The sequence below is a fragment of the Podarcis erhardii genome (genome assembly GCF_964252035.2).
Source record: "Podarcis erhardii genome assembly, chromosome: 1".
In the NCBI taxonomy this organism is placed as follows: Eukaryota; Metazoa; Chordata; class Lepidosauria; order Squamata; family Lacertidae; genus Podarcis; species Podarcis erhardii.
In genome coordinates, this window is record NC_138497.1 from 123091756 (window position 1) to 123111976 (window position 20221).

At 44.1% G+C, this 20221-nt stretch overlaps 1 protein-coding gene across 4 annotated transcripts in view; it reads left to right on the forward strand.

The window, feature by feature from the left end:
• Positions 1 to 6701: 6701 nt before the first annotated feature.
• Positions 6702 to 20221, forward strand: part of HECW2 (HECT, C2 and WW domain containing E3 ubiquitin protein ligase 2) — a 193857-nt gene continuing 180337 nt past the window's right edge. For 3 of the 4 annotated variants that reach the window (XM_081855139.1, XM_081855143.1, XM_081855144.1), the window contains exon 1: positions 6702 to 6781. The gene's annotated coding sequence lies outside the window, so the exon portion shown is untranslated. Of the gene's footprint in view, positions 6782 to 6971; positions 6992 to 20221 lie in introns of those variants that run through there. The other variant, XM_081855140.1, reaches the window with a different exon arrangement.

Sequence of the window (20221 nt, forward strand, 5' to 3'; positions counted from 1 at the left end):
AGAATACTCCCACTGCTGGTTTGTGAAGCCAGCTCGGGTTACATACGCTTCAGGTTACAGACTCTGCTAACCCAGAAATAGTACCTCGGGTTGAGAACTTTGCTTCAGGATGAGAACAGAAATCGTGCTCCGGCGGCTAAAGTGGTGCTTCAGGTTAAGAACAGTTTCAGGTTAAGAACGGACCTCCGGAACGAATTAAGTACTTAACCTGAGGTACCACTGTACGTACGTTAGCCACAATCCACATCTATCCTGCAGTTTCATGAGAAATGCCGTGTTTTGATGCATTTCCCCACCAAACCGTTTTCACTCAAATTTGAAAATGTACATCATATGAATATATGTATTCTCTCTGCTCACTACTCTGTGTGTGTGTGTGTGTGTGTGTGTGTGTGTGTGTACAGGCCACACGGTAAACACATCTAAACACATCTAACTGTACTGTGTGTTCAACGATGTGCAAATGTGATTTGAAGGGGGGGGGGGAGAGAACCACTTCGCTTTAAAAGAGTAATGTGTACACAGTCTGCGTTGACATCCTTCTGACTAAGTAAAGCACTGCTTAAGCAAGAGTACATATTATGGGTCACATAACTCAGATTAGTTATGACTTTACTGTTAAGAAATCCTGCAAGTGTCATCATCTGCATGTCTATTCGGAATGAAGTCTCACTGGGTTCAATTATTTCAGCCCTTTTTTGTCCATTTAAAATGCACCAACAACCTTGGGGATAGAATAGAACTCATCTTTAGAAAGGACTTTAAGAACTGAAAAGAGAGATGATGTATGGACTTTTATAACCCAAGAAAATGTTTAATAAAAACAGACCCTACAAGTGTCCCTATTTTCCAGGGACAGTCCTGAATTTACAGAAGCCGTCCCGGTTTCTGATTTGATCCCGGAATGTTCTGCTTTTCCTAAGGACGTCCCTATTTTCATCATAAAAATGTATAGTAGGATATCCATATTTCTATCAGAGGGTATGGAGTTATATGACTCTTGAGCCAAGGCCATAAGTCAGTATACAACTTTTGGAAGACATCTGAAGGCAGCCCTGTATACGGTTTTTTAAAAAATGTCTAATATTTTATTATGTTTTTATAAATCAAATATCACTGGGTTAGCTTAGTGAGGAGAGCGGGAGACTCTTAATCTCAGGGTCATGGGTTCCAGCCTCATGTTGGGCAAACGATTTTTGCATTGCAGAGGGTTGGATATTAGATGACCTTCGTGGTCCCTTCCAACTCTACAATTCTATGTTTCTATAGGTTAGAAGCATATATATATATATATATAAATAATATTATATACAGATATTTTATATATATATATATATATATATATATATATATATATATATATATTTGCTTCCAGCATATAGAAACATAGAATATATATATATATATATATATATATATATATATATATATATATATATAAAATTTTCTGTTTTGCAATTTAGAATATTCATTTAAACAACCTTAAAATATCAGTGACTTCCCTTCTTCTCTTTCCATGGTTCATTTTGCATAACATAAATCCCTGCATATTTTATATAAACTAAACCATTCAGTATTCCATTATTACTTCCACCAATACTTATTCACACTGTTGAATTTCTTAATGCTGCCAATGTTTTCAAGTGTACACACTTTCCCCATATATTCAATAAACATTTTCCAATCTTCTTTAAACAAATGCTCTTCTTGTTCTCTTGTTAGATCTCTAGTTAGATCTAATTCTCTAGTTAGATCTGCAAGCTGTGCATATTCCATCAGTTTAAGGTGCCATTTTTCTTTAGTTGGGACTTTACTTGTTTTCCATTTTTCGGCTAACAAAACACAGGCCGCCAAAGTGGCGTACATAAATAACCTTTTTTGACACCTGGGAATTTCCATCTGAATTATCTCCAACAAAAAGGACTCTGGGGTCTTTTTGGAAACATTTTTTCCAATTCATTATAAATTATGTCCCAATACTCCGTATTCTTTTACAGGTCCATCACATATGAAAGACCTCATTGCATCTCCAGCATTTATGCAGCATGTTATTCCTTGAAGGAGAACTACAGTGGTACTTGGTTCTCAAACACCTTAGTTCTCAAACCAAGCTGTCCATGGAGGCACAGGTCAATTCTGTGTCCAGGGAAGCTGTTTACCAGCTCCATTTGGTACGCAGGCTGAGACCCTATCTGCCCGTGGACTGTCTCACCAGAGTAGTACATGTTCTAGTTATCTCTTGCTTTTACTGCAATGTGCTCTGTGTGGGGCTACCTTTGAAGGTGACCTGGAAACTACAACCAATCTAGAATGCGGCAGCTAGACTGGTGACTGGGAGCGGCCGCCGAGACCACATAACACCGGTCTTTAAAGATCTACATTGGCTCCCAGTATGTTTCCGAGCACAATTCAAAGTGTTGGTGCTAACCCTTAAAGCCCTAAACAGCCTCGGTCCTGTATACCTGGAGGAGCGTCTCCACCCCCATCGTTCTGCCTGGACACCGAGGTCCAGCGCCGAGGGCCTTCTGGCGGTTCCCTCGCTGTGAGAAGCCAGGTTACAGGGAACTAGGCAGAGGGCCTTCTTGGTAGTGGCGCCCGCCCTGTGGAACGTCTTCCCACCAGATGTCAAAGAGAAAAACATCTACCAGACTTTTAGAAAACATCTGAAGGCAGCTCTGTTTAGGGAAACTTTTAATATTTAACAGACCATTGTATTTTAATATTTTGTTGGAAGCCACCCAGAGTGGCTGGGGAAACCACGCCACATGGGCGGGGTATAAATGATAAATTATTATTATTATTATTATTACTTGGTTCCCAAACACCAAAAACCCAGGAGTAGGTGTTCTGGTTTTCAAACGTTTTTCGGAAGCCAAACGTCTGATGCGGCCATCGGCTTTTGTTTCTGAGGCGCCTGCACCAATCAGAAGCCGCACCTTGGTTTTCGAATATTTTGGAAGTCAAATGGACTTCCGGAATAGATTAAGTTCGAGAACCAAGGTACCATTGTATCTGGGACTTTTGGCTTTGCTATTTATTTTGTGTTTTTGTTTTTGAAGATTTTTTGGTTAATTTGTTTTTGTGACTGTGTGGAACCCAGTTCAGCTGATTGATTGTCTGACTGCGGAAATGGATAAAAGCCCCCCCCCCCCCCCCGCAAACAATGACTAGCATCAGAGCAAGTAGGAAAAATAATTAATTTTAATTATATACAATACTGTCTTATTTATTTTATAGCACAGTACATTGATTATTGGTTTCATTTTATGGATCAACGGTCTCGTTAGAGAATAAAATTCATGTTAAATTGCTGTTTTAGGGGTTGTTTTTTTAAAGTCTGGAACGGATTAACCCGTTTTGCATTACTTTCTGTGGGAAAGCGCGCCTTGGTTTTGGAGCGCTTTGGTTTTGGAACGGACTTCTGGAACGGATTAAATTTGAGAACTGAGGTACCACTGTATAAATTATTTCCCAATACTCTTTTAGCCTTTTTGGGGTCCACCACCTATGAAAGACCTCATTGCATCTGCAGCACGTTCTTAGTTGAAGGAGAACTACTTGAAAATGATTTACAAATGGTATTTACCTCGGAGCATAGCTGTCAACTGTCCCTTATTTGGCGGAAAACTCCCTTATCCCAGCGCCGTTTCCTGCCTTAAATTTCCTGGTTTCATGCTTGCCCGGCTTGGGAGGGAAGCAGTGGCTCGGGGTCCTTCGCCTCGAGAGAGCGTGCACGAGCTGCCGCGTCTCCGTCTCTCCCTTTCCCCCCTCAGTGGCGCATCGTGAGGAGACGGGTGGCGGCGGGCAGGCAGGCAGCCCCTCTCTTGCGAGACTTCCGCCGCGCTGGCAGGGGAAGCTGGAGGCGCCAGCTGCTGAGGAGGCGGCCTGAGGAAGGAGGAAGAGGAGGGGATGGGGAGGGACGCAGAAGGGCGGCGCTTCAGCAACCGCGGCGGCGCCGCAACCGCCTCATGCCGGGCTCACAGGTAGTGTGGGCGAGAGTCTCCCTCCCTCCCTCTCGGGCAGGGAAGGGCCAATGGAACTCCTTGCACCAGGACAACGGCAGCCCCGACGTGCTGCTTAGCATACCCTCCAACCAGTGCAGCATCTTAATGCAGTGATTTCCCCCTCTGCATCACTTTCATAACTCTATTTTTATAAATCATTTGTCCAGCCATAGTTCAAATTTTTACTACAAGTTTTCTGTCAATCCTACCAATGCATTGGCTCCCAGTACGTTTCCGAGCACAATTCAAAGTGTTGGTGCTGACCTTTAAAGCCCTAAACGGCCTCGGTCCTGTATACCTGAAGGAGCGTCTCCACCCCCATCGTTCTGCCCGGACGCTGAGATCCAGCGCCGAGGGCCTTCTGGCGGTTCCTTCATTGCGAGAAGTGAGGCTAAAGGGAACCAGGCAGAGGGCCTTCTTGGTAGTGGCGCCCGCCCTGTGGAACGCCCTCCCATCAGATGTCAAAGAGATAAACAACTACCTGACATTCAGAAGACATCTTAAGGCAGCCCAGTTCAGGGAAGTTTTTAATATTTAACGCTGTACTGGTTTTAACACTTGATTGGGTGCCGCCCAGAGTGGCTGGGGAAACTCAGCCAGATGGGCTGGGTATAAATAATAAATTATTATTATTATTATAATGTATGTAACTCTTTATAATAGCTTTTCAAATAAATTGTAAACTTTCCCCATTCTTTATTAAAGAGGTCCTCTTCCTGGTTTCTAATTCTGCCTGTAAGCTTTGCCATCTGGACGTCGTTCATCAGTTTTGTCTGCCCCTTTTCTTTGGTCAGTTGTAGACCCTTAGGATTATCTAGTCCACCCCCTGCAGAACACAGTCGCAGCCAAAGCAGCATGGCTCCATGAGTGCCGGATTTATGCATAAGTCAAGCAAAATCCCGCATTTTGGCTGCTGATCCCTTATTACCGAGGCTGCTGGTCCCTTATTTTCAAATCTGTAAGTTGACAGCAATGCCTCGGAGTAGCCTTGCTAAGATGTACAAGAGATGTATGTTGTTGTTGTTTAGTCGTTTAGTCGTGTCCGACTCTTCGTGACCCCATGGACCAGAGCACGGCAGGCACTCCTGTCTTCCACTGCCTCCCGCAGTTTGGTCAGACTCATGTTGGCAGCTTCGAGAACACTGTCCAACCATCTCGTCCTCTGTTGTCCCCTTCTCCTTGTGCACTCCATCTTTCACAACATCAGGGTCTTTTCCAGGGAGTCTTCTCTTCTCATGAGGTGGCCAAAGTACTGGAGCCTCAGCTTCAGGATCTGTCCTTCCAGTGAGCACTCAGGGCTGATTTCCTTCAGAATGGATAGGTTTGATCTTCTTGCAGTCCATGGGACTCTCAGGAGTCTCCTCCAGCACCAGAATTCAAAAGCATCAATTCTTCCGCGATCAGCCTTCTTGATGGCCCAGCTCTCACTTCCATACATCACTACTGGGAAAACCATGGCTTTAACTATACGGACCTTTGTGGGCAAGGTGATGTCTCTGCTTTTTAAGACGCTGTCTAGGTTTGCCATCGCCTTTCTCCCAAGGAGCAGGCATCTTTTAATTCCGTGACTGCTGTCACCATCTGCAGTGATCATGGATAGGACACCCCTATTTCCATTGGAGAAACGTTGTGGGCTGTGTAAAAACAGTTTAAAGAAACACCCCCACGCGGGGAGGTCTCCCCTTATGGGAGGGAGCGAGGCTCCTGGCGGCAGCTGGCGGCGCCCGGACGCCTCGCCGCGCTCCCGGGCAGCTGCTCTAGGGGGCGGCGTCCGCCCTGGCTTCCGACGGGGAAGGCGGCTTCGAGGAGGACAGGCGGAAAGACCCCAAGAGAGCGAGGGAAGGAGCGCAGCTGGATTACCCACAATTCTCCCTCCGCAGCCCCTGCAAAGAGGTGGAGGTTAGGGTTAGCTCCCCACCCACAGGCAGCAGCAGCAGCAGCAGCAGCTGGGAGGGAAGCAAAAAGGCAGAGGCGACGAGGAAGCAACGTAGCGGCGGCGGCGGCGGCTTTCGCGCTTGGAGAGCGTCTGTTTGCGCAAGCTGCTGCGGCTCTCCTTAAAGCTCCGTCTCGCCTTTCTCTCTCTCACCTCAGCGCCGGCAGCGCCGCGCGCCCCTCCCGTTGCCTCCGCACCGCCCCGGGCAGCCAAAACGCCGCGCGCGCCTCCCCTCAGTCACCCCCGTCTCTCTCCATTCCTCCTCGGCGCCGCCTCCGGAGGAGAACATGGCACCGAGTCGCGCTTTGGCGCTCTCGCCTTCGCCGCCCGCAGCCTTTCGCTGAGGCGAAAGCCGCTGCCGCGGTTGCTTCCTTGGGCCTGCCTCTCCCTGGAGCACAGGCGGGTCTCTCGCCTTCCTTCCTTCCTTCCTTCCCTCCCTCCTCCTTTCTCTCCCGCCTTTTCCAGGACGGAGCAGCCTCGTCAACAAGGAAGATGCCCGCGCCCAGGCGCCAGAGAAGGCGCAGGCTGAGGGGACGTTGAGGCGGCTGCCGGGAGCGCGCGCGAGAGAGAAGAGGCAGGGGGGAAAAATAATAATTAGGAAGCGGCAGCAGCAGCGCCTCAGGTTGAAGGGAAGACGAAAGGGTGGGGGCTGTTCTTCAAGGACTGGGGCTGCCTCTCCCTCCCTCCATTCCTCTCCTCAGCATCCTTCGCCAGAGAGAGAGAGAGAGGTGTCGCTCGCTGCATGGAGGAGAGCAAGGCGGGCGCCTCTCCGCCTTCTCCCCCGGGCCTTGTTTCTCCTTCCAGCCCTCGCGCAGGTGCCCGGCTGCAGACGGCGTTGCTGCAGGTGAGTTGAATGGAAAGGAAAGGATGCCTGGCGTGCGTGCGGGTTTATTTGCTGCTGCTGCTGCTGCTCCTCCCACGGCAGGTAGGAGGATGGAGGGAGAGATGCTGCTTTTGTTTGCGTGGGCTGCTGGCTGGCTTGCTGGCCGCCACCAGGCGCGCGCTCGCCCTCCCCACAGCATCTTGGCCACAGGGGAAGATACAGGATGCAAACGTGAGTCAGTTTTGCTGGTGGTGGTGGTGGTGGAGGAGGAGGAGGAATACGCACACCCACCCATGGCATTGTTATGTCATTTCCTCGAGGCAGCCAGAGTCTTGGCGGCATCCATGGAAAGGGATGGAGGAAACCACAAGTCAACTCCCAGGGGCCTGTGGTCCCTTCTCCCCCGCCATAAAATATTGGAGGGGGTGGGCCCCCCCTAAAGTTGACAGGCATTGCCATTCAAATGGTGTGCATGTGCCACACTTTGTTGTGATGTGGGGTGGGGCTTACCTGCCCTCCCCCCCCCCAATATTTTAATCAAGTTGGCACCCCTGGCACAAAGTCACCTGGCCTTGCCTGTGTGTGGTTTCCCGCAGCACGCAGGATAATGGCAGATGTGTCAGGTTCCTCTGTACCGTTCTGGCCATCGTTTTCCTCCAGAACTCATGCTCTGTGCGCACATGCGTGCGTGCGCACATACAGGGCGATTACACAAGGATTTCCTTATGAGAGGCCGGTCCGGGGTCGGCTGCCCTGGGACTTAGAATTACGGTGAAAAACGGCAGCAAACTCCTGAAACCTCTGTGTAGTTTAATCAGCCTCTGAATCTGTGGAAGCATTTGGCTTTTGATGTTTCCGGTGGCGAGGAGTCAAATTCAGAAGGAATTTGCAGGGGAAAGGAGAAAGGTGGCTCAGGAGTGCGTTCTGTCAACTGGTTTAGTTGAAAGCGTTTGAGCATGTTGTATTGGACACAAGCCAGTCATAGGCAGCCTTTCAGTTTATATATTACGTATAGTTCAGTTGCCTTTCTTGAATGTTTTGCTTCTGACACCAGGTTGATGTCTTGGTTAAATTCTTGGGTGTGAGGCTACAAATGACTAGATTTTTGTATAGGGCCTTGTGCTGTACAGGGACTTACTTGCCTTTTTGCTTAAATATAGCTGCCATAGAAAAATATGAACCAGCTGGAAATGTTTAGGATTTGGCTTATTTTGAGCTTTGTTCTTATCTATTTTTTCTGGAGAATTAGCTTGCTAGAGATCTTACTTCCTTTGGCCTCTTTTGAACCAACCTTACAAAAAAACCAGGAAATATTTAAGGAAAGGAAAGGAATTATTATCCTTGGGAAGGTTAATGGTGTCACTAACACTTCACTTCGGATGGGATGGCTGTTACATAACTAGGTGCTGTTGATAGCCTCTGTGTGACAATTTAAATGGTTTGCTTCTTTATTGAAAATAGACTTCTTTGATTCGCCAACCCCCCCCCCCTTTTAGTCAATATGTTAAGAAGCTTTAAGTTTTGCAAGAAAAATGTTTCTATAAAACGCCCAATAGATAATTTTCTTCCCTAGGGTTTTAATTTAAAAGCTCTGTACACATTTAACCATATTTCTGGTGGTTCCTTTTGTTTAGCTTGCCTTTTTTCGTTGACAAGCTACTTGGAGCATTGACAACGGCACTGATTTTCAGTGGATCTTTTCCATTCTGAACAGCTTCACAAGGAAAGAAAGCAGAAAAGAACAAATAATAATTGAAATGACAAATGTATAAAAATCTTCTAACTTAATACATAAATGAAATGACTCTTAATTCTCTAATGCCAAGTGGGATCAAGTGCGTTATATAAAAAAAACCTTTTTAAAAAATGTGCTTTTGCTTTTAGGAGAGAAAATGTACTCCTTAAACCTGAGAAGTAAAATGTTAATGTGATTGAAACTGATGAAGGTTTGCTTGCTGGCCTTTCAGATGATCATCTGCTTCCCCCACTGCTTTTAACAAATTTCTCCTTTTCTAGTTGTAAAGACAGAGCAACTTGCCCTATATATTTTCAGGCTTACTTTCTAGTAAACAACTGACCTAAATGGTGAAGCAGAACCTACATTTTGGCTGCCTTTGATGAAAGAATTTAGTTTTTCAAACATGTTGACTCTCTCTGAATGGGCATTGTTGTAATTGACTTCTGCCTTTTCGTTTAAATCAGATCATTGTTGGAAACTCATATACTGTATTAGCTAATCGCTCCCCCAATGGCACCTTAGTTTACGGTTGTCGCCGCAAAACGTCTAGGCAATTCATTTTTTTACAGTGAAATTTATTATTAGTGTTATTATTCATTTCATTCCTACGCCACTTTATTTTTTAAAGAAAAGAAAAAATATCAGAGAGGTTTGCAACACATTAAAACATCAGATAAAACAATCCGGAATAAAATAAATTCAAGCTTCAAGGAAAATATTTCAGATCCTTCTCTAAGGGAAATTTTGCTTTCCCCATATTTATCTCCTTAATTTATATAGCTGCCCAGCAGCAGAAGTACTCTAGGAAGCCAGTGTGGTGTTAGTGATTAGTGTCTGACTAGGACCTGGGAGATCAGAGTTCAAATCCCCGCTCAGTCATGAAGCTTGCTAGGTGACATTGGGCCAGTCACAGCCTCCTAACCTACTCCACAGGGTTGTTGTAGGATAAGGGGGGGGGGTTGACGCGGGTGGGCTGTGGGTTAAACCACAGAGCCTAGGGCTTGCCGATCAGAAGGTCGGCGTTTCAAATCCCTGCGACGGGGTGAGCTCCCGTTGCTCGGTCCCTGCTCCTGCTGCCAACCTAGCAGTTCGAAAGCACGTCAAAGTGCAAGTAGATAAATAGGTACCGCTCCAGCGGGGAGGTAAACGGCGTTTCCGTGCGCTGCTCTGGTTCACCAGAAGTCATGCTGGCCACATGACCCGGAAGCTGTACGCTGGCTCCCTCGGCCAATAAAGCGAGATGAGTACTGCAACCCCAGAGTCGGCCATGACTGGACCTAATGGTCAGGGGTCCCTTTACCTTTACCTAAGCGGGGTTGAACCATGTGCTCATTGGAGAGAAAAGTGGGATATGAATGCAGTAAATGAGCTCTTCTGCTTACCTGCTTACCTGCTTAAGAAAGCTGGAGGGGCCAGCCAGATGGAGATGTCAGTTGCCTACCTGGCAACCGGATATCATCCACATGGTTGTAATTAGACGTACGGCTGGTGCCTGGGGAATTTCTACCCCGATTCAGATACCCCCTTTTTTTTGCAATTTGTTCCAAACTGTTTTAGATTTTCCCTGCTTGCATTATTCAGTGGAAAAGGCTCTTCCTTGATATTGTGATTTATATTTTGCAGGAGGTCTCTTACTGTTAACTACAAATATGGAAATGTTTTTTTCTGGAAGAGCCATAATACTATATGGAACGCTAAGCTTGGTGATAAATTGGGACAAAACATGGATTTTAGGGAATAAAATGTTTTGTCTCATACTCTGTAGCAGTTTTGTCTGCTTCTACCACTGCTCAATCTGTAAATTGAATGAAAAATGTTTCGAGAGCACTGCTAGGCAAATGCTGATAATTAAAATAAAAAGTTCTCAGGCATGCAATATTTTTTTCCTGCATTATAAAAAAGCAACGACGTTAATTGCAAAGGCTAATATGTCTTGCATTAGAACAATATTTCTACAACAGGACCACAGCCCTTACAACCCATGTAAATCAGAAGTCCATTACTATGAGCTACATAGGGAATGAATGGCAGTGATTAATTTAAAAAGGTAGTTAAGTCAGCAAAAATGCTTTCACCCCTATGATAACGTGTAAATCCACAATAATCTCTGCTCCAATTAGTATGGTTGCAGACAGCTGTAACAGAGGCAAGAATGCTCACTCTTGCAATGTGATATAAATCTTTCCACATTCAGCTTAGGTAGTTTTAATAGAGATCAGCACCTCCATTCTTGTGATGCAAACTGTTCAGGTACAGCTAATGGGCTTGCTGACCTGTTTCATTGCCATAGTCTTCCATGTGAACTTTGCACACTTCAGCAAACCTCTTTAAAAAAAGAGCAGTGCACATGGCAAAACTGCATCCTAGCACTGTGACTAACTGCTAATGAAGAGTGTGAGCAATGCTTCTCTCTGTATGTTTATATTACATTGCTCTCAATTTAATAACCTTTCACTATGTTATCACCAACCATAGTAAAAAAAGGGGGGGGAGTGCCTTGTGGCACCTTAAAGACAAACAAAGTTTTGTAGACTAGAGTCCATTTCATTCAGATGCATGAATTGCAATCCTCAGTTGTAGGTACATATATACAGGGCTGGTGGAGGAGGGGAACGGATTGTAAGCATAAAGGTTAAAGAGAAATGAAATGCAAAAACGACAGATATTGACAATTTAACTGAATAGAATTTACTTCATAAATTTGTATACCACTTGATTTGTCAGACAAACAAACCTCAAAGCGGTATACAAAATAACGTATACAAAATTATTTCAAGCTTAATGTATAGAATATTTTATTCTCTTGCTAATTATTCTTCTTTAAATGTTCATCTTATATTTGACTTTATGTTTTCTTCAGAAATCTTTTAAGATAATACTTTTGTATCCTGTTAGTTGCTTTGAATATATACTTTATACCTGACTTTCTTCAGCAATGTTTTATTCTGGATTGTTTCATTTGATGTTTTAATGTAGGTTGCAGACTGCTTTGAGGTCCGTCCCCCTTAAAAATACAAAGCAGTATAGAAATGAAATGAAATGAAAACAACAACAATAATGGATGATGAATGTGCACAAAGCAAGCAAGCACAGTTGACCCTTCACTGCAGCAGTGAGTTTCATCATAGTGACACTTGTGCTCTGTGGCCTGGCAATCATAAACAGGCTGCAAGACAAGACACAGTGAGTCAAGGCAGGGTTCAGGCTAGAGGGAAGGTGTAGGCTATGCTCTGGGGAACACAAAGCTCTGACATTGGACTAGCAACGAACAAGCCAAAACTGAGCCGATAAATAGTAGTAGCTGCTCTACTCAGAAGGCCCACCCTTCTCCAGTAATCTCCTAATGCAACTGAGTGTGAATGTTACACAGTGAAGTCTTCTGAGTCAGAGGATGACTGTGCCACATCCTCAGGCTGGAGAGGAGGGCACTGGCTCCTCAGGCTCACCTGAGCTCCTCTGCATGCCCCCTGCCCCTTCTGCTTCATAGTCCTCACCCACATTCCTTGAAGATGAAGAATCTGATTCCAGAGCCATGACACCCGCAAAGAATATGAAGACTCTGATTGCATACAATATCTGGTTTATAACGCCACACTATGCTTTAAAAAGCATTTCTATAGACTTGTTGGGATGCGGGTGGCGCTGTGGGTTAAACCACAGAGCCTAGGACTTGCTGATCAGAAGGTCGGTGGTTCGAATCCCCGCAACGGGGTGAGCTCCCATTGCTCGGTCCCTGCTCCTGCCAACCTAGCAGTTTGAAAGCACGTCAAAGTGCAAGTAGATAAATAGGTACCACTCCGGAGGAAGGTAAATGGCATTTCCATGCGCTGCTTTGGTTCGCCAGAAGCGGCTTAGTTATGCTGGCCACATGATCCGGAAGCTGTACGCTAGCTCCCTCGGCCAATAAAGCGAGATGAGCGCCGCAACCCCAGAGTCGGTCACGACTGGACCTAATGGTCAGGGGTCCCTTTACCTTTTATAGACTTGTTTAAAGAAAGGTATTCAAGAACAAAGTATGTTCTGATGTTAGCAAAATACTGCTCTCAACAATGTGCAGATTGGCAAGGCGGTGCTCTTTACTGGACAGGTGGAAAGGGCTATGAGTGGGTGGTTCTGATGAAAAGGAGTTGGCAGAGTGACCTATTCTTCATGGGATTGCATTTCCCCTGAAGGAGCAGGTGCTTAGTTGGAAGTGGCCTCAGTGGTTAGGTGTGCCTTGCTTTGGCTGGTGCTATTTATGAATTGGGATAGCCTGATTGTGAGTACTTGTGTTTTGGAAGCCTCCAGGCTAGACTACTGCAATGCACTCTATGTGGGCCTTCCCTTGAAGACTGACGGGAAATCGCTCTGGCAAGAATTTTGATAGGGGAATTAGGCCATGAGTATAGTACTCATTTTATATTTTTATATTTTATATTTTTTACATTTTATATTTCATATTTTAAAATTGCTATAATGGTTGCCAGGTGTTTCCTGGACCCAAATCAAGGTACTTTGATTTTTAAATCTCTAAATGACTTGGGGCCCAAGTGTCTGCAAGAACTCCTTCCATAATGACTTCCCTGTGCTGTAAGATCAGCAGATGAGATCTGGTGGTTCCTCTATAGCCGGCATAGGCAAACTCTGGCCTTCCAGATGTTTGGGACTACAATTCCCATCATCCCTGACCACTGGTCCTGTTAACTAGGGATGGTGGGAGTTGTAGTCCCAAAAGAGCTGGAGGACCAAGCTTGGCCATCACTGCCCTATAGTATGTGATGTGGGGCTTCAGGAAAGGCCCTATTCTTTTGAGTTGAGTTGGCTACCCCTGCCTGCTACTGCAACTCACTTAGAAACCTGGTAGTGTATACTTACCTACTTCAGACAGAATCCCACTGAGTTTAGCAGAACTTTCCCCATGTGGATTATATGTAGAACTGTAGCCTAAATTTTCAGTGCTCTCCTTGATGGCGTAAAACACATACCAAAGGAAAAAAACCAACCCCTTTAATATGAGTGCTCCAAGTTATTCCTAGAAATCCTGTTTTGCTACTGCAAAAATACCTGCTCTCATCAGCAGTGAAGATGAAATGCAGGTCACATTGCGCCCGGCAACACTTAAATAGCATCCCTGGACTTTCTTCAGAGGTTGGGAATTTTTTTGCTATACTTGGCTAGGTAGACACTGATAAGGGTATGTAGCACAGTGTCATATGGTCAATTACGTTAATACTGTACATCCTTCTTCTGAGGTCTTAGTTGTATTTCAGTCTGGAGGAGATAAGAAACAGTAGGCCGTCTTTCTGTATTCCAGTAAAATAAACCTCTCCCTTTCCCACAATCCCTTTCCACCTGCCAGAGGACTTCAAGAAGGAGAGGGAAAGGGACAGGTTTGGTGGTGAGCATGAATAGTGTCTGGTCAGCAAGCCAAGCCAATATTAGTGGGCCATGCATGGTGTGTATAATCATTTCTCCTGTCCTTGTAAGTAAAGAGCAGCTGCATTGTTCTGAATGAAACATAATTTAATGTTTCTATAGTGCTAACAATGTGTTAGGGGCTATAGAGGATTCAGAAGTTCTCCATGTCAATATCAGGGCTTGCACAACAAAATAGGAGCTTTTCCACTGTCCCAACAATATCTTAAGAGTCTGGTGGTGGGGACTGGGGGAAATAGAGTGCGAGATCAGTTATGTGTGGGGGAAATATTACTGAGTGTAACTCTGCAATTTTGTAGTGGAGTTTCCCCTTTAAGGTGCATCCTACAGTATGCAGCCCTCTTTGAAGACACCCCCTGTTTAAATCATGGCTGTCTCATTTAAAGATAAAGGGTGGTATCCAACTAACTCATTCTGTTCATGTGCAAATCCTTGCAATGACTGAAGAAGTTACTGCCTGAAGAATCCTCCCTCATTCCAAAGACATCCTCTCCAATTCCACGCACGAAAGTTGAGCAGGCTGCTTCTGAAGGGAGCAGTCTAGCCTAGGACAGGGCAGGCTGCATGGCTGAAACAATTATGTCCACTCTCAGTATCTGCCACCTTAGGTGGCTGACTTACTCTCCCTCATAATAGGACCGGTCCTGAAAGGGATATGCGGACACAATCCAGCAGAGCTACCTAGTGCTGGCTGTGTGCAAGATCACACATTGGCTAAAAGAAAAGAAGGAAGATCACCTGCAACTTGGTTCAGCATTCAGGTCTGGTCCAATACATTTTGATGCTTTAGGTGGAGCAACAAATGGTCTCCCCCTCAACAAGTCAAGGTGCATAGCACCCAAGGCTGACCAAGTTATTATTGTGCTTGAGGCAGAAAACCCCACAAGTCTCTCTCCCTTGGAATAAAAAACACATTAGCAATAAATTAAACAACTAATAATTTGCTGCCCTTCCACAACACCTAAAATCTGATGCCTCAGCCAGTAGCCTTACTCTGCCTGATGGTAGAGTCTGGCCTGTTAGAATTACTTTTAAGTAAACCTCAAAGTTCTCGAAGCCAAGAGCAAACAAGTGGCATAGATCTGTGTTGGGTCCCTCAAATTTGTTTTTTTTATACTTTTAAGGGCAACTTGCAACTTCATGTCTATCATCTATATGTGTGTTGTTGTTGTTGTTGTTGTTGTTGTTGTTGTTGTTGTATTAAATAAGTGATTTTTTGATTGGCTACAGAAAGTCAGCCAAAACTCTCCCACGTTGACTTTTAGAGGAGCAGGAAGAGATTGTGCAAATACCTCAGATCTGCAAGCCCTCCTTTTGACCTTGTTTTAGTGATAGCAAACATTTAAAACGATGACATACCTTGCTTTTTTTAATTGCTTAGTTGGGCATGTTAAGCCTCTATTACAATTACACAGCTTGCACATAACGTTACGGGTAAATTATTTATAATGTGAAAGGTATTACATTCTAATTTTATTTTATTTTTTAAAAAATTAGTATAGTTGATGCAGCACATGGTTTGACTAGAAAGCCATGCAGTTTGACTGCATGTTTCTTATGACAGCATGGGGCATTGCATGTGGGGAGCCTTTGACTACGGGAGGCAAAGCTCATGCTTTGCTACATGGGTTTGTGTTTCATCTGAAGAATCTAACATGATTTAGTCATGTTTTCCAACCACCATAGTTAATCAGCTATTGACAGTCTTAGAATTGGAAAGACAATGTTTACTTGGTGCATTCACCAGTGGTCAGAAGACTTGCAGGCCCAGACTATGGAGCTTTGGCCAGAAGAAAGCTAGTCTCAGGACAGAAAACAAACTTGGAGAGGTAGAGTGATATAGTTGCAGCGGGTTCAGGAGACTTGGTCCTGGAGATTATCTCTGCATCCCTCCTCCTCTGGACAGCAGCTTTGTAGGGTCAGTGAGGAAGCTAGATTTGTACCTGCCTTCTGTGGAATCTTATTCTTTGGGGTTAGAGGGGGTCCTATAGCTGTTATTCCACTACTAAGGTTTGATGTTGTCCTTACGGTGTGGAGAAAAGAGTCCATCCTCATCTGTTTTACTGGATTTATGAGTCCCCATATTATCTCAGGCTTGCCCAAGGAAAGAGACAACTATGTGGGGGTCCATGTGCTTACTGGAAAGTGTAGGAGGTCTCTATGAACCCCATGCTACTGGCCCCTTATTGCCCAGGATGTAATCTAATAGGGGACTTTAAAGGGGGATGAGGAACTAATTCCTTTGGGAAACTTCCAACAGTGGACTGTGACAGGTTATTTGAGCACAAAGGTATTCATCCTTCCGACTCAGCTTGGGTTGCAGCTTTTCTTTGTCACATCCAGGAGCAGCCCATGATTTTATGCTGCCTTGGGTGACGAACAAGCTGTCATTTCCTCTCCCATTTCGCATAATAGTGCTTCATTAGAATGGCAGCTGTATCTTAGCTTCAGCACTGGTGATGGGACACCATCCTCTAGTGTACCGGAAGACAGCAGTTCAGGGCTGCCTGACTGGCACACACAGTTCTTTCTTTCTTTCTTTCTTTCTTTCTTTCTTTCTTTCTTTCTTTCTTTCTTTCTTAGTTTTTATTTATACTTTTCAAGTTTATACACTTCATTAATTTTACAATCAATTTAACATTTCAAAAGTTTGACTTCCTTCCCCCTCTTTCTGCAGTTCCTTAAATTTATTTTTAATATCTTCTGCTTATCCAAATTCATTTAACTTCCTCATTTAATTATCTACTGTAAATATATACTCTTATAAAATGGCAGGTTATTACAATAATCCTGCTAATGTTTTTATCTGTTTACAGTTTATATCCATTCTTTTATAAAAAGTTTGTTATTTTGATTTCTTATTCTTCCGGTAAGTTTCGCCATTTCTGCATATTCGATAAGTTTTTGTATCCATTCTTCCTTTGCTGGGACTTCTGCTTCTTTCCGCTTTGGAGCAACTGGCATTCTTGCTGCTTTAGTAGCATACATAAATAAATTTCTGTACAATTTAGGTAGTTTTGTCCCTATAAGAAAAGAAAAGCTTCTGTTTTTTAAAAAATAAAGTTATTTTGAACATCCTTTTCAATACATTGTATATCATTTCCCAGTAAGCTTTAACCATACAACAAGACCACCACACATGATAAAAAGAACCTTCTTTACATTTTCAACACTTGTTTGATTTAGATTTATACATTTTTGCCAGTTTGCCAGTGTGGTGTAGTGGTTAAGAGCCGTAGTCTCGTAATCTGGGGAACCGGGTTCGTGTCTCCACTCCTCCACATGCAGCTGCTAGTCACACTTCTCTGAATTCTCTCAGCCTCACTCACCTCACAGAGTGTTTGTTGTGGGGGAGGAAGGGAAAGGAGAATGTTAGCCACTTTGAGACTCCTTCAGGTAGTGATAAAGTGGGATATCAAATCCAAACTCCTCCTCCTCCTCCTCCTCCTCTTCTTCTTCTTCTTTACTCTGTGTTAGATACAAACAAAATATCATTTTCATATAAATTTATCTAAAACCATAACATACTGTAAATTTTATATCCATATTCCACAATCGTTCCCATGCTTCGGAAGGCTGGCACACACAGTCCTGGCCACTAGCAGAAGGAAATGATTTTGGGGCTCAGGAAGGACAGGCAGCAACTCGCAGCTAGCATCTCCCCACTTTCTCCAGTGCCTGCTGCCTTCTGATACAGCTGCTTTGCTCTGCTTAATGATAGGGCTGTGTCCTGTCTCAAGGTGGTGTAAGATGGCACTCTAGGGACCAGCTCAGATGTGCAAGTTATCACTTGATTTCTATATGCTGATGACAGGCAGCCTTTGAGAGGAAGATATTTATAGGGTGGGGGAGAATCAAGGTTAATGCAAGATTTGCCTTGTTGTCAGCTGCAGCTTTACCATTGTGTTTTGTGTTTTATTGTCATTGTGAGTGCTTGCATGGTTTGCGTGGTGTCAGAAGCACCGCTAATTAATCCCAGCAGGTGAAGCTCTGCAGGGGGACGGGGACGAAAGGGAAGATGAAAAAGGCTGTTTCTTCAGAGTGGAAAGTGGGAGTTGGAGGAGAATGATAGAGACAACAAAAGGAGAAATGAAGGCATTCAGGCTACTGTAAACAAATTTTGGCTTCACACCTGTGCTGTGCAGGGCCACAAAATCAAGCAAAACCATGTTGAAAAGCATTAGGAATGGTAAATTCCCAGATAATATTAAGTAGTGAGCATCCTTTAACACTGTGTAATATTTGTGTGGAATGAGTCAAAGTATTCCTCCCCTGGCTCTCAATGTGCTTTTTCGTTTGGAAAATGATCAGGTGTTTCCTAGAGCCACAAGCATTAAAAGGCAGTGATATATAGTCAGGGTGGCCAGTCAGACATGGAGATTGTTTCAGAAGCTTAGCTTTACTTTAGAAATATGCATTATCTTTTTTCTACAACAAAATGGTGTTTATTCCCAAGTAAATGTGTTTAGCATCAGACAGCAGAAGCAAATCCCCTTTTGTTCCTGTGGTCATGATGGTGCTAACATTTTACTGAGTTTAAAATGCAGAGCTGTTCATATGCCAAGGGTACTTCATTTTTTAAAAAATCAGGGTTAGCAAAATGTTCATTTGGCAAGCAATCACCTGTTACTACCATGATGTCAGGTAACCCAACCTCAAAGGAAATGATTCTTTTCTTTCTTCTTTTGCAAATAGCTGCAGGGTAACATTCCACCTGGAAACTCCTGATAGAAAATTCCCTGGGGCAGTCAATCCCAGGGAGACTTCCTGTCAGTGCTGATCTGTGCTGTCAGGAGGGCACTTTAAGGCTCCTGGTTGTTCCTTAACAGCCATGCCTTTACCTGCCTGACATACAGCGTAATATGTCATCAGGTGTGGGGCAAGTGGTTGGGGTTTCATGGATAATGAACTCATGGACCAAATTAGGACCTCTGCTGGGAAAGGTGACATTGGAATACAGTCATACCACGGGTTGAATGTTCTTCAGGTTGAGCACTTTCGGGTTGCACTCTGTGCATGCGCAGACGCTCAAAATCAGATCATGCGCAGAAGCGGCAAAATGCAACCCATGCACACGCAGATGCGCCGTCGCGTTTACGTTCTATTCAGGATGCAAACGGGGCTCTGGAACGGATCCCGTTCGCATCCTGAGGTACCACTGTAATTTAATCTCTGCATCCTTGTTTTAGATTAACATTTTCAACATGTAACATGCTCTATTTTAGCTTTTATGGCTAGGACATAATTTCATGCAGTTTTAAAGGTATTTCAGGAGGAAATCAATTAATTAGATGATTTAGCAGATTAGTATGAAGATTTTTTCCTTTTCTGCGCTTTTTAGATTACTGGTTGAGATACAGTCAAAAATGATTAGTAGTACAAAATTGCTTCCAGCAGTAATTGTAAGATTTTGGTGTACTGTCTATATTTTGCACAGAGCCTAGTGAGATCTGAATATTAATTTGACTTTGTAAGTCTCTTCGAATTCAAACAGATTAATTGCGTTTCTCATGAGACTTCTTGTATGACTGTGCAAAAACAATGGTGCCTTTTCAGATGTAATAATTTGGCTCTTGTTTCCCTTTGGATTTGGTTGCTGAAATAAGAGAGATGTGGCTTTAAACATGTGCTCAAGGATGGTTCCCACAAACAGACCCATGAGCACATGAACGCATAGAGGGGGGAAGTGCCTGTAAACCACATCCCTCCACTACTGACAGAACCATTGACTATGTCTGCTGACCACCACATGGTTGGCATCAGTGGAAACAGTTCCTGCTCTCACGTGTGGCTACTAGGCATGAGCTTGTGTGTGCATGTAGCTGTTCTTCTGAGACTGATGCTCAGTGCGCACCTGCAGGTCAGCAGGCACGTTGGACAGCTGTGGCGTTGTGGGAGCAATTTCCCTCTGCTTTCCACCTCACAAACTCATGAATGTGTGAAGGCATTTATATGAACAGTCCTTTCCTGAGTTTTAGATTTTTCAGGAAAGCGAAGATTTCCATGGCTTTCCCCCCAGTATACCCAACCATTTTTCTGCGTAGATGCACATCTCTATTAGAATGTGTGGACAATAAGTAGCGGAGGCTGCTTTGTTTCATCTTTAGTCGTATCTGTTTCCCTCCATATCATACTTTCACTGAGCCCAGAGCACTTCAAAAGGCAAGGGAGATGGTGTCTGCAAGACCAGAATAGGAACCAAAAGTTTCCTGGTCTGGAAAGAAATTAATTGGCTTTAGCAGAAGGGTTTGAAGGAGTTAAGTTTAAATATGGTTTAAATTTTGAAACTTTAATGTTTTGAAGGTAAG